Source organism: Carassius auratus, chromosome 9, assembly GCF_003368295.1.
Source record: "Carassius auratus strain Wakin chromosome 9, ASM336829v1, whole genome shotgun sequence".
Classification (NCBI taxonomy): Eukaryota; Metazoa; Chordata; class Actinopteri; order Cypriniformes; family Cyprinidae; genus Carassius; species Carassius auratus.
In genome coordinates this window covers 6,277,120-6,291,196 of record NC_039251.1, presented here as the reverse complement: position 1 = coordinate 6,291,196, position 14,077 = coordinate 6,277,120, and the positions used below count along the sequence as shown (strand labels likewise).

The following is a 14,077-nucleotide window of genomic DNA, read 5'->3' as shown; positions in this document are numbered from 1 at the left end:
ATGAGAATTTACAAATGATCGCACCCATTTTTAGGACAAGAAAAAGGTGGACTGGGCCCTATGATTTCTACAACGTGAAAAACACAGGCAGAATCATGGAATCCAATCATAAAAGTGGAATTTACTATTTAACGTGGAATGTCACAGAATTTGCCAAATTTGGATGGATAAATGAAGAGTAGGACAGTATAATTGAATCAAACCGCGACTTAGACTAGCGCCTATGAATATTACTTTACACACTAAAGCTTGTGGTGTTTTCAGCCTTTGTGGTCTCAAAATATGAGTAGCGTACATAAACATATTAATATAATTTCTAGAACTACTATGATTGTTACTTTGTGATAATTTTACTGTTTCTTTTGAGAAAAACTATCATATCCTATACAAACAGAAACCTAAATGTTAATATAAAAAGAGTTAAGTTTTTTTGCATGCAACATTTAATGCCACAACGATATAACTAAGACTTTCTGCTCCAAATTTAAGACCTTTTAGGCCTTTAAAGTAAATTTAGTAAATTTCACAATTAATTACAAAGAAAAGCAAAGTAACAAATTTACAATTAAATGTCTTAATTAAATGTTTTGAACAAATGTTTTCTTTGCAGTAGTTTTTATATTGAATTTATCTTTGCCCAATATCACTTGACAGCATCCTCTCATTTATAAAATAATTTGACAAAAGATCTGATGAATTCTTAAAAAGTTACAGAGCTGAAAATATACTGTATAAAAATAATAATCTGACCTCAAATTGAGTACTTCTTTAGTGGTAAGAAAATGACAGACATGCTTTTCTGAAATGGAAAATTTGATAGTTGAAATTGCTATAATGGAAAGAGACTGAGAATAATGGAAATATTAATAGGGACCGTTAAATGCCCATTGACCAAAATAGCCAGAACAAGATAACAGGTGAACGCAGACGGAGGGAAGAATTCTTTACCTTGAAACAGGAAATGAGCAAGAAAAAGACAATAGCAGCCAGAGCGGGTGGTATCTCAGCTCTTTAGACGGCCATGAAGCATTCACAATGACATGAAACAAAAAGAGCAACAATTACGTTCACTTCAGTCCATCAAACAGCTCTGGGAAACAAGGAAAAGATGCCTGTGTGACCGGAAAATATGGAAATATTCCACAAATCTCCATCTATGCTATTAATATTCACTATCAACAAGAGAGTTAAACAAGCAATGCTATCTTTCTTCATTTAGAAAAGGCCATATTCTGCACTTGTGATTGCTCCACTTTTAAGAATGCAATTAATAACATAACAAGATTCACACTTAAAAAAACATTATTAGTGAAAAAAATAAATTTACAATTAGATAAAATAAAATGTAAACTTTTTGCTCTGGAAAGCAGTATGATTGACCTGGATCTGTAAGCACTTGAACTAGGACCATATGAAATAAATTTTACCAAATTTCATTAACCATTCATTAACAGAGAACTAAATGAGGATGTAGAATGTTTACAGATACTAGTCCATATTGTGATTTGATTTAAGTGTAATGACCGACTTACATCACATTCCGTGTGAATTCCGTTTTTATTACTGGATTCTGTGATTCCGTCCGCATTTTCTGCATCACGGAAATCTTAGGGCCCTATTGAACTTAACCCAAACTAAGGGAAAGTCATAAAGCTTCCCTTCCCAACTGACAGGAATGATCACAGGTCTAAACAGAGCACAGACAACTCAGAAACAGGCGGTTTTCAACACCCCGAGTTAAGTGACTCACTCGCCTCTTGAATGCAGAAAATGAAATCATGCTGATGCTGGTGAGTTTAGATTTGACTCCCCTGCACTAACATCCCTTTACTTATCTCCATACGAGAAGACAGACTCTATGAGTCAACTACAAACATGTTAATTAGGATCTGCTGTTGTTCCAGAGAACAGGCAGGACATGTTTCAGGTTTAAGACACCTAAGGGGCCACTATTTTGAAGATATTTTATATCTTCTGAAAGGCAATAAACGGAATTGACAACAACATTTTTGGACTGTATCTCCCATAAAAAAAAAAAAAGATATGAAATTGGACTTTTAAAGCTGGCAAATATTTTACTTTTACTGTTTTTCTTATTATTTAATTGTCATCTGAACTGAGCAGGTAACATCTTACAAAAAAACCCAAAACCTTTTCATTTGATAACGTAATATTATCGCTGATTTGAACATCAGTAGTAGTATAGGGACTTTTTTAAGTGCCCATACTACTACTGATGTTCAAATCAGCAATAATATTATGTTATCAAACGAAAAGGTTTTTTTTTTTTTTTTTTTGTAAGATCTTACCTGCTCAGTTCAGATGACAATTACTTTGCTGTAATACTATTAGAGTTATAGGAACTTGGTCATCTTAATGACCTGAAAAGTGTGAGAAGAATACTCTTGCTTAAAGTTGAGACTTGTTTTCACAGCCAGTTTACAGTTGCACCTGAGGCTGTGGAAACTAAATCTACCTGACAAGACAGCATTCATTCACTCCAACACACACACACACACACACACAAACACACACACACACTAGAAAAACAGAGTGCTTCTTCCATTCTCCACTCAAAAAACCCTGGAACTCAATCCAGACGGTCTCCACCTACAGTAATGCATCACCATCATTATCAGTAGAAGAATCAAGAGTACACAGCTATAGAAAGGAAATCAATCGTCATGACTTAAGGCCTTTAAATGGATCAGCTACAGATGTAGGTTATGGCTATCTGACTGAAGTCAAATATTAACTTAATCAGTAGAAAGTCTACTGGCAATCTCTAACTGAAGCACAAAATATATGATCCCTTTTTTTAGAGCAAAAAAAAGGTGTATATATATCTCAATATTTTGACGAAATGTGAATATATCATAAATATATTCCATGAATCATCCAGCTCCACCTAAAATATGTTTCCAGTGATGGAAAGTTAAGCAAGAGTGCCGTATGTGTAAGAATTCCCACACATTCTTCTTCGAAATTCCACGAGTCTGAAGTGTAAATGAGTGAATGTGAGCGGTTGATAAACACATCACAGGTGATCAGCTACGACAGCACACAGATAAGGCTGTGGGAACTTTCTAGCAGGTCAAGAGCAAAGGAGAAAGTTCGCAAACCAGTAGGTATTGGGGTTTAAAAGAAGAGTAACTAATATCTGTGAATCTGAAATAAAGAATGAGTTTGCACCAGGTTGTGATGAGCTGCAAATGTTTTCTATCTTGGCTGCATGTCAAACCTGACGTGAGTTTCCATGAAAAGCCCTTTAATGTAAAAATCATGGACATCTAAGCCCTTGTGTTGAGTAAATCAGTGGTTCACAAACGTTTTATAGCGGTGTACCCCATTTCTTCCACTTAGACTGCAGTTATTTGCCCCCTTAAATTGATTTACATGTGCAGTTTTTACCTTTAAAGAGGCAAATATTTTCTTTCCTTATTAATTGTGTCATGTTTTATGTCATATTCTTAACATTCCATTAAGTGTATTATTAATATAATAAATAAAGCAATAAATGATGGCAAGTCGCCAATACAAAACCGCTTTAATTCATTCAGTAACTAATCCATTATTAGTGTTTGTGTGGCTCAGTAGTAGAGCACTGCGCTAGCAGCGCAAAAGGTTGTAGGTTCGATTCCCAGGGAACACAGCCTAAATTCACTATAAGTCGCTTTGGATAAAAGCGTCTTCTAAATGCATAAATTAAATTTACATTTTAATTTAATCACTGAAATGACCAAATAATTCAAAACCGCAGATTAGTTTACTAATTAAACACGTCTGTATGTTGAAGTCGTTCACCAGATTATATGGATTTCATTGGAACTATTAATTATTTTGTTGCAAAAGAGAACAAATATGACAATATATATTTAAAATGTAGGCTACATTTAAAATGTTCACTTAATATTACCTTTTTTTGTTGAACTGTTATAAAAAAATTGTTTGCACATTTGCTATCGTTCGGATATTCAGGGAAATTTTGCATTCTTGCTGGTATCTTAAACATGAAAACAATAACAGGACAGAGTGTCGATCTCAGTCTCAGCAGCACGATTTGCTAAAGCAGCACATTCAATGCTTGTGCAATGCTTGTGTGGATGCAGTCCGTTTTGACCATAAAAGATGAGGTAAGCTGATTGGATATCATGTACTTGATCGTTTATGGCACTCCCATTTTCCTGTTTTTACACTAGAAGCTGCATTTTGCTTGTCAGAAATAAATGTTCGGTTTTAATGTTACTTTAAGTTGGGGTAGAATTAAATGAATGCCAAAACTCAATTTTAGTCATGTTGCACCCTCTGTCATCTCACGTGTCCCAGTTTGAGAACCACTGGAGTAAATCATAATAGACCCAAGCAAAAATAATTTGGCAGATGTTGAAAAACCAATGAGCTCTGTTATGAATGAAGAATAAACATGACCGAAATCTAAAACAAGTCAAACTCACAACACTTGACTTCTAAGAGTTCAGTTGGATTATCATGATGGTGAAAAATTGGAAACTGATAAAAACAATCTCTGTCATTGCGTTTCCGACCCAAAAGATATTGGTGGCTCTAAAGGGGGTTTGGCTGAGAGATCCCCTAATTGGACAGAGCATCATCAATGTGCCAAACGTCATAACTTTCCTGTAAATGTTCTACAGGATGCCATAGACATCAATGGCAGAGGAAACAGAATAATACAATGCATACAAAAACAATAGAGGTTAGACACCACGTCTGGCCCTTAATTAAGATGGAACAGTAAGCTATAGTGGCGGAAATGGGGAGGATATCAACACAGTGGCAACAAGGGAAAAAGTCTCTGTCCCTGAGCCATCATGGCAGTGCTCTACATTTCACAGCCTGGTACAGTTTATTCTGCACATTCCCACACAGCGAGCTCACCGCACGTCCAAAAACGACAGCCCAACCAAAACACACACAGCGCTGCAATTCAATATAAGAATCTGAGACCTTGTTTGAGACCTAACTGGTTCAAGGGAGTTAATTCTAAGAGTAATAGACCTTTGACCACACTTTTGGAAAGTCTGGTGTACAATGTAGGTGCGAGTCAAGAACTGCCCTGTTAAACAGGATGAAACTATCTAACTGACGTGAAATGACCGATAAGGGATCCTTTTTTTCTGTATGTGATGGGTTTAGCTGAAATTAACACCATAATAACTAGAGGTAAAATTATATATCAATATGGATAGTTGCATCAAATTACTAAAAATTATTTATATTTTCACAGAAAGAGAAGACTTGTTTGACTGTTAAAAAGATAAAAAGACGTCAAACTGTTTCTGAACTGCCATCAAATAAATTTTATAAAAACATTTTTTAAACATTTTTAAGTAATTTTTCTGTATAAATGTATTTCAACAACTAGAATCCTTAATTATGTTGTGCATGCCCTAGATTTGCACATTTTAGAAAGCATATATATCAAAAATATTATTGTTGGTTATAATTTCTAACCAGACATAACAAAAAAATAATATTATATAGTTCAGAATTATATAGTTCTAAGTTTGCTTGCTTTAACCTTACCAATAACTCCTAATTAGAAAGATATTGTCATTAGCATCATTTAGATCCACAATCAAGATAAACATAAACTGTGCTCGGAAATACACAGCATTAAAGCATGTCGACCTCCCACAAAGCACTAGAATTAGTTTATTATTTCCAGACTGACAGCATCGGAGAGCCCCACTGAAAAAGACAAACAACACAGCTTTTGTTTTGGACGTAACACAACCCTCTCCCTGGCCACTAGCACAATGTTATTAAATGAGCATTTCTCTGCAGGCCACCAGAGTCACCCCAGCACCATAAAAACATCCCATCATGATCTATGGCCCTGACAACCAGTCGCTGATGTGGATGGAGCCAGGGAGGGCAATTAAGAAATCTCGCTTTCATTCCAGTTGGCACCACAGCACCATTAGCCCTAGAAAACTTCATTTTCCAACATTTGTTTTAAGCTTCAAAGTGCATTTGTGCCTTGCAGCTTTACTTAACACTTTATTTACTTTCCTTGAAGTCAATTAGAGATAGAAGGATGACTTTTGAACCTAAATCCCTACAGGTGCGTCATAATGTGAGTCACACAAACTCATTTATGTATTTCCAAATCACTCCAGAAGATCCTCTAGGGAGCACATGGCTATTTCAGCAAAGCAGGTGTGAAACATAATGGACATATTCATAAATGATATGGGTCCAAGACACTCAGGGCTAGAGGACTTTTAATGCCCCTCTCTGTATCTACTACATGTGTGTTTACATATGATACCAGCACCTGTTATTTGCCAGCTGGCTAGGAACCATGAGACAGAGTTCCCACACTTTTTTGACTGATGGCTTTCTATGACTTTTACAGTCATTTGTGATTATCAGATAAGAATCGTCCAACTTCAGCCAGTCAAATCAAATTACAGCACTAAATAACGCATTTCTATGGACAAAATGCATCTAAAATTAGTGGGGGAAACCGAATGAGCTCCTGCAGGAAAAGTACATGATCCAAGCTGCCCAAAACATGAGAAATCTTTAATTTAAGCTTCACGCTAAAGTTATCCTTATCTCTAAATGTCACAAATTCACAAGCTTTTCCATTTTTGCATAAAGGACACTTGGCAGAATGTGGAATAGAGCGTTTATGTCAATAATTTTTTTATCCAATTAATTGAAAAAATAATCTGCCACCCAATCGATTATCAAAATACTCACATTCAAAAAGAGACAAGAGCCGAGTATGATTAGACTCATTAAAGATTTAAAATACCCATTACTTTTTAAATTTTTTGTAAGTTTTAAAACACAGTTTTAAAATGTCCTGGTTTTCCATGACCGTGGGAAGTCTGTACAGTCGATCCATGGTAAGCTTTCCTAAGGGTAGGAAAAGGAGTGTCTTCTGTCAACAGCACACAACCAACCCACATGACTCAGCTCCATAGAGGAGAAGAGGGCATTAAAACTCCATCACAACACTGATGATGAGGGATTTCTGCCTCTCTATGATCCTAGTTTAAACGGCATGAGTTTTGGAACTTTTACAAATCTGACTAATTGTGCAAATAAAAATGGCACAATGCAACTGTAACAGACTTAAAAAATAGCTGTCAAATGAATGATAGATATATATATATATATTCATAGTATGCACAATCTTCGCCTGACTGGGATTTATAGAGGGATTTTATTTGTGCAGATTCTGGCGTATGCATCGTTTTATAAATCTGAAAATGTTTAAATCTGCACAAAATCTAGCTTTTGTGCCTATGTACACTTTTTAAGGATGAAGTCTACGAAAAGTTTTATAAATGAGACCCCAGAGCTGCTCTGAAAGAAAACTTTCTAAAAAAAAATTCCTAGGTTTATTTGAGAAAAACCATTGTCATATAAACTCTGAAACTCAAAGGTCCGCAACAACCAGTCAAAATATAAGTCTGATTTAACTTTAAATTAATTATAAATATATTAGCACTGCAATGTACTTCAAAGTTATAATACCAACTATAATAATATCCTTTATAATAATGAATTTATATAAACATAGTTTTTTAAGGAATATCATGTTTCGCAGAACTTTGCCCAAAAATAAAAATTGTAAAATTTTCATTTGATAACACTTTATACCATTAATTGAAATGCTAAAGTGTGATATAGATATACAAAAGGTGTATAGCTTTATTTTTTAAATGAAATTAAACTTATGATTATTTTCAGAAGAGACTTTCATTAAAATGGATTCAAGTTTGTTGTAACTCAAACAACTGACTTAACTTCACTCAAATAACTTATTCTTTAAAAGTCAGTGTTACTTATAAGAGTTATTGTGTAATAAATAAATTATCATATTATCAGATCTGAAACCTACAAACCGTTACAAACACATATTAAACAGAAAAACAATATGAAACACCAATATATATGCATTTGTTTGGGCTCTTAGACACCCCAGTGATTTATTAAAATAACTTTATTAATTTTAAAGTTAACTTTTTATTTTATCCTTAAAATTACACAAACATATATTATGTAAACAAAAAATTTTTTTTTTTTTTGGGATGAGATTAACCGCGATTACTCGATGTTTTTACGATAATCGACACCAATTAATTCATTCAAGAGTCGATTCATCTGTCAGATTGAGTCAAGTGCTGGGAAATGAGTCAGACTGAGAGAGAGGTTTATATAAACTATGTGGAAAAAGCACATTATAAACCCACAGCGAGATTCAACATTATAATAAATGTGATGATGCTTCCCACTACAATCCATAAATCCCAGAGATAACCCACGGATTCAGATTTAACTGCCAGAATTCCCACTTCAAGAGAAGATGATCCCTGCAGGACACACCAATAATCCAACGACATATGTCAAAGAGTTTTCACCCTACATTAAGCAGTTGATAAACCACATCCACACACCCAAAACACCACCGGTATCCCACGACAGAGAAGCGAACAAGCCTCGGCATATTCCCGTTCACTCAGGGATCAGAAATCGACAGCGAGACAAACAGCGCCAAACTAATTTTCAAACTCCAACGGAACTCACGCGCCTCTGAAAAAGGATGTGGGAACGATTTAAACACTTCATTAACATCCACCGGCGGCAAAGGAAGATGTAAATGCTACATTACCTGATTTATGTCATGAATTATCCGTCTGGGAAAAGTTTTGAGGACTCCGCTTCTCTCTCTCTGAGTCTCAGAAAGTGACTCCTCCCTCCTCCGCGCGCGTGCACGAGCCATCACGACGTCGTCTGCGCCGAAGTATGTTTACTATCAAGGGGACTTCGTTCAGCTAGTGACGTGTCTAGCACCAGTGTTAGGGAGTAACTTTTTTATTTTTTATTTTTTTGATTAAGGTATCAAATTCAATTACAAACCAAATAGAAAGAAAAAAGATGAGAGAGAGAGAGAGAAAACAACAACAACAAACAAAAATCACACCATAAGATAAAACAAAATAAAACAGGAATAGAAAAAAGAAGGATGAGGGTCTTATTCTAACAACAAAAACAAGTTTGCAAAAATCTTTAGTTCATTCTGCCAGTTGTTAGGGAGTAACAAGTTACATATATTGAAATTGCGAAATTTAATTAATTACAAAATAAATGTAACTGTAATCTGTGACAGTTATGGATTTCTAAAAAAAAGTGTAGCCTAATTCAAATACAGTTACTTATGAAAATGTTAATGATTACAAAAATGGTCACATCTGAATATTATCACACAAACTTAATTGTTTATTTTTCCAAATAGTATTGACTGCTCTAATATGTGAGGAGTTTAAGAGTTTTGGACACAGGACACATGCTTATTCGATCACTTTTATTTCCTATTTGGGTTTATGTAGGCTATATAGGCTACTTTATTTTAATTTTTTTGATGAACTATTTTTTTCCCTAAAGCATTGTTAAAGCATGTGTTTCCTGACATAGCTATCAAAGATCTGATTTAAAAAACAATGTCATAGATATTAAACTACTGTATTTTGTTTTGATTTTAAATTTGTATTTAATCTCAAAGTAAAAAGAGGCGCTAAAGTCTTATTTTGTGGTGGCTGTGCTTTTAAATACAATCTTAATTCAAGTGATGAAGAGTAATACTGTAAGGTTAACCCTGCTTTAAATGTTTAAAAATCATTAACAGTTCAGTAAAGCCAACTTTACTGAATTTATAAGGATATTCAGGGGCAGATTTTACCCTAAAGCACCAAAAGAGGTGGTGCATCACTCATTTTTACACTGGTTATGGTGCAAAGTTGAGAATTTCTTTTCTTTAAAAAAAAAGAACTACATTTATCCTTGTGTTTTGGAAAATGTTTAGTCAGCTTGAAATGAACTCTGGAAGCAGAACCATATAAAAGGCCTAGATTTACCGCAGGAAAGATGCTTCTGTAGAGAATCCTATGGCAAATGTTCTGTTCCTGAGGTTCTGGCGGAGGATGTGATGAAGTCTTTAATGCAGTTTGACCTCTGCTGTTCCAGTGCACAGGGTGAATGCATGCACTTTAGCAGGATCCTGTGGGGATTCACTCATGTGGTGAGTCTAAAATAGAGCCAGATCTCCACAGCAGCTGTCCTGCAGATGTTTGTAATAATGAGAGTTGTAATTACAATTCAAAGTGAACTGGATATGCTCTTAAGCCCGAGTGTGCGTTAAAATGCATGTTTTTTAGGAATTAACTCAATGCTGACACCATCTGGAAGAGAGAGTATTTGCAAACCTATGAATTGTTTACCTGCAAAATGTTTTGATTATTATCAATGTTGAAATATAATGTTTTTTTTTTCAAGAGAACAGGATTCATCTGATATACAATGCATTTGTAACATTATTAAATGTATTTAAGGTCACATCTTTTCATCTACCTCTTGTCAAGCAGATATTTATAAAGTCTGAGTAATTCTAACAACATGTGATAATCATGCTGTAATCTATAACCAACACACACACACACACACACACACACCTGTTGTGGGCGTCCAGTGGCTCTGGTCCAGGTCTGCTGGTCCAGTCTGTGTCTGTGTCTGTGAATGTGAATCAGTTGCTGTGTTGTTCTGCTCAACAGCTGCTGACTGAGATGATTTGTGATGTGGTGGAGTTCCCACATGAAAGCTTCTTCTAACAAACGCTGCATGTGTAATACGTAATGTTAAAGAGGCAAAAATCTAAGAGTTCGGAAAGATGTTAAACACATGGTTAGATCACATTAAAGGGCCCATAAAATCAAAATGAGAATTTGTGGCTTTCAGTCCGTGTCTTTTAGCTTTGAGACTATCATCAGCTAACAGGCAACGTTCTGTCAAAGTTTTGTCAGCATTCTTCCAGTAACAATGTTTGTTCAGAGTTATCTGGTCTCTTATGATGTTAGTATAAACCATTATTTATTCATTGATTATGGCAAGTATTTTTTCTGAAACATTTAGTTGGACATTTGTCTGATGTTTTTTTAAATGTTTCTTGTTTCAGAATGCTCAGGGAACATTCAAATGTAACGCTCCTATAATGATTACAAAATTATGTTCCCTATTTGTTCGCGTAACCAAACATTTTTTAATCATTTAAAAAACTGGACATTTTGAACGTTCAGAGAGCATTTAGAACTGCTGTTTTCATAACTTACTGCAAAATGATTTTTTTTTTTTTTTTTTTACATCTTACTGAATTTTTTCTATGCATGCAGTAAATTAATGCATTTGCCAAATTGTGCATAAAATACTGAATTCCTCAGTGCAATACAATACAACTTGAGTTTCTATTTTAAGTGTGACATGAATTTGTAATACCCAGCAGCGATTTTCGGCATCTCTTTTCTGACTCATTTCGTTAGACTGGCATGTTAAGGCTTAATTCCATTCTGGACATAGACATCAATCGGAAAAGATGAAGATGCTTCATAAGTACACATTTCATGCTGTAGCTGGATTTTTTGAATATTGGAAACTCAGCATAGGGTAACCCAGGTACTTACTTGAATATATATATATATATATATATATATATATATATATATATATATATATATATATATATATATAAAGCTGTAACAAATGCACTTTTGTTAGAAAGCGGTTCAACGGGGACAATGACATTGGAATATGCTTCATAAAAATACATGAATGCAAAACAAGCTGTGATGTGAAATATATGAGCATTAGAATCAGTCTCTGGATTCATTTGTGGGATATTTCTAAGCCTCACACTAGGCATTGCCTTTAATCTCTATGCATGCTGGGATTGTGCCTGTATGTGTCTCTAATTCACATACAGGTAAACGTGGATCATTTGCATTACATCTAAATACCAATATAACCAGCCTGAATACATATTAGATCAAATCAAGAACGGAACAAGGCATACACTCTTAAAAATAAAGCTTCCAAAAACGTGTTTTGTTCAGTGATGCCATAAAAGAATCATTTTTGGTTCTCAAAGAGCATTTCAGCGAACAGTTCCTAAAAGGACCATTTTAAAGATCATTTAAAAAATCTTAAGAACTTTTTTTGTTCAATAGATGTTCAAGGTTCTTCATAGAACCATTGATGCCAATAAAGAACCTTTATTTTTATTTTATTTTAAAAAGTGTAGAGGAATTTATTTTATTTTTTGCAAAGAACAAGAAATAAAGAAAAGTAGAAAATAGACAAATCTAAATCATCTGGATATTTAATTACAAAATCAAAAGAAAATGTAAAATTATTATTATATTTTATGTGTTGCATAAAGAAAACAATGCCTAATTGTGTGTATTAATTTTTTTTTTAAAGTTAAATTAAATTGTTATCTAAAATCAACCTTATTTCAAATCCTAACTCTTAATTGCTTTTTATAGTCTATTTTGTATGACCATATTTAGATTACTTAATGTAATTTCCTTTATTCCCAGCAAGTTCCTATTATAGTACTATACAGCAAGTTTTTACATAAGTATATCCATTTTTGGTTTTAGGTGAAACATGCTTAAGTGTCATGACAATAATTGTGCAATGCATTTCTAGACAACATTTATATTTCTCAACAAACTAACTTTAAGCATCTTACCAGAAACCTTCAGATCAAATGTTTTTTATTATTACGAGCAACAAATTCAGTCAAGCATGTCCAAACTTGAATGAGTAGTGTTTATGATCCTCCCTTCTTGTCTTTATCCTTCCAGTACGTTTGAGACTCTCATTATTGGCATTTGGCCCGTTCACACACTCAATAGGGACTCTTTTGTGCTGTCTCCATTAGACGCCTAAACACACTTCCTCCAGCCCTCATCACACTGACAGCTCAAAGCCACCACACAGAGTTTCTTAACAGAGCGCTTCATGTCACGACCAGAGACTTTGGCCTGCCTTCCCTGAGAAATGTCACATTAGACAAAGCCATGATCTCACGCTTTATGAGAAACATCAATGAAGATTAAAGCACATCAATGGTAAAACTGTCATTACAGTATACTGTAACATTTCCCACCAAATATGTATTAAAGGAATAGTTCAGACAAAACTGAAAATGTGCTGAAAATGTCCTCACTCTCAGATCATCCAAGATGTAGATGGGTTTGTTTCTTCATCAGATTTGCAGAAATGTAGCATTGCATCACTTGCTTATCAATGGATGCTCTGCAGTGAATGGGTGCCGTCAGAATGAGAGTCCAAACATCTGATAAAAACAACACACTAATCCACACCACTCCATCAGTTAACATCTGGAGAAGACAAAAGCTGCGTGTTTGTAAGAAAATTAATCTATCAAGCAGCATTTAAACTTAAAACCACTGCTTACAACCAAAATACATTTCCATGTTTCCTCCAGTGAAACAGTCCATCTCCCATTGTCTCACATCACAATCCACAAACATTTGTTTAGACCGTTTGTAAACTGTGCTTGATTTGTGCAGATTTCTCTCCTGCTTTACTTTTCACTGAAGAAAGCGTTATTATGGACCCTTATTGGATATTTTAGTCAAAAAGAACTGTTTAAAATGTGTTAGATTTCTTACAAACACAGCTTCTGTCTTCTCCAGATGTGAACTGATGGACTGGAGCGGTGTGGATTACTTGTGATGTTTTTATCAGCCGTTTGAACTGACGGCACCCATTCACTGCACTGGTGAGCAAGTGATGCAATGCTACAAAAGCTAACTGATGACTCGAGTGCAAGCATATTTAGATTTTTGGGAAAACTTTTCTTTTAACATCTTTGTGTAAGTTTAATTTCAATGATAGTAGATTCAGTTCTTTAAGAGTATGCATTCTTAAGTGTAAATTCCTGAAAATAAACACCAGACCAGAGCATTTTTCCTTTGGTTAAATCTGATAAATTGCTTTATATAGAACTAACAAATATTGCTACAAGTGTGACTGAATCATATAATTATTAATAATGTTCATCGTCTGGCTGACTACGTCGTATTAATTTTTCTAAAAATCCTGTAAAATGTGCACAAACTGACAGTCACCACTCATAAGCTACTACTAAATATTGTAGAAACAATTTTCTGTAAGGTTGCTTTGTAATGATTTGTATGGTAAAAAGGGCTGTACAAATAAACTTGAATGGAATACACGC

The 14,077-nt window shown here is 34.5% G+C and overlaps 1 protein-coding gene across 3 annotated transcripts in view; it reads right to left on the bottom strand.

Annotated features, from left to right (window-relative positions):
* The window catches only part of tanc1b (tetratricopeptide repeat, ankyrin repeat and coiled-coil containing 1b), a 160,189-nt gene extending 151,438 nt beyond the window's left edge, over positions 1-8,751 (bottom strand). For all 3 annotated transcript variants that reach the window (XM_026271137.1, XM_026271139.1, XM_026271138.1), the window contains exon 1: positions 8,651-8,751. The gene's annotated coding sequence lies outside the window, so the exon portion shown is untranslated. The remainder of the gene's footprint in view (positions 1-8,650) is intronic.
* Positions 8,752-14,077: the final 5,326 nt, after the last annotated feature.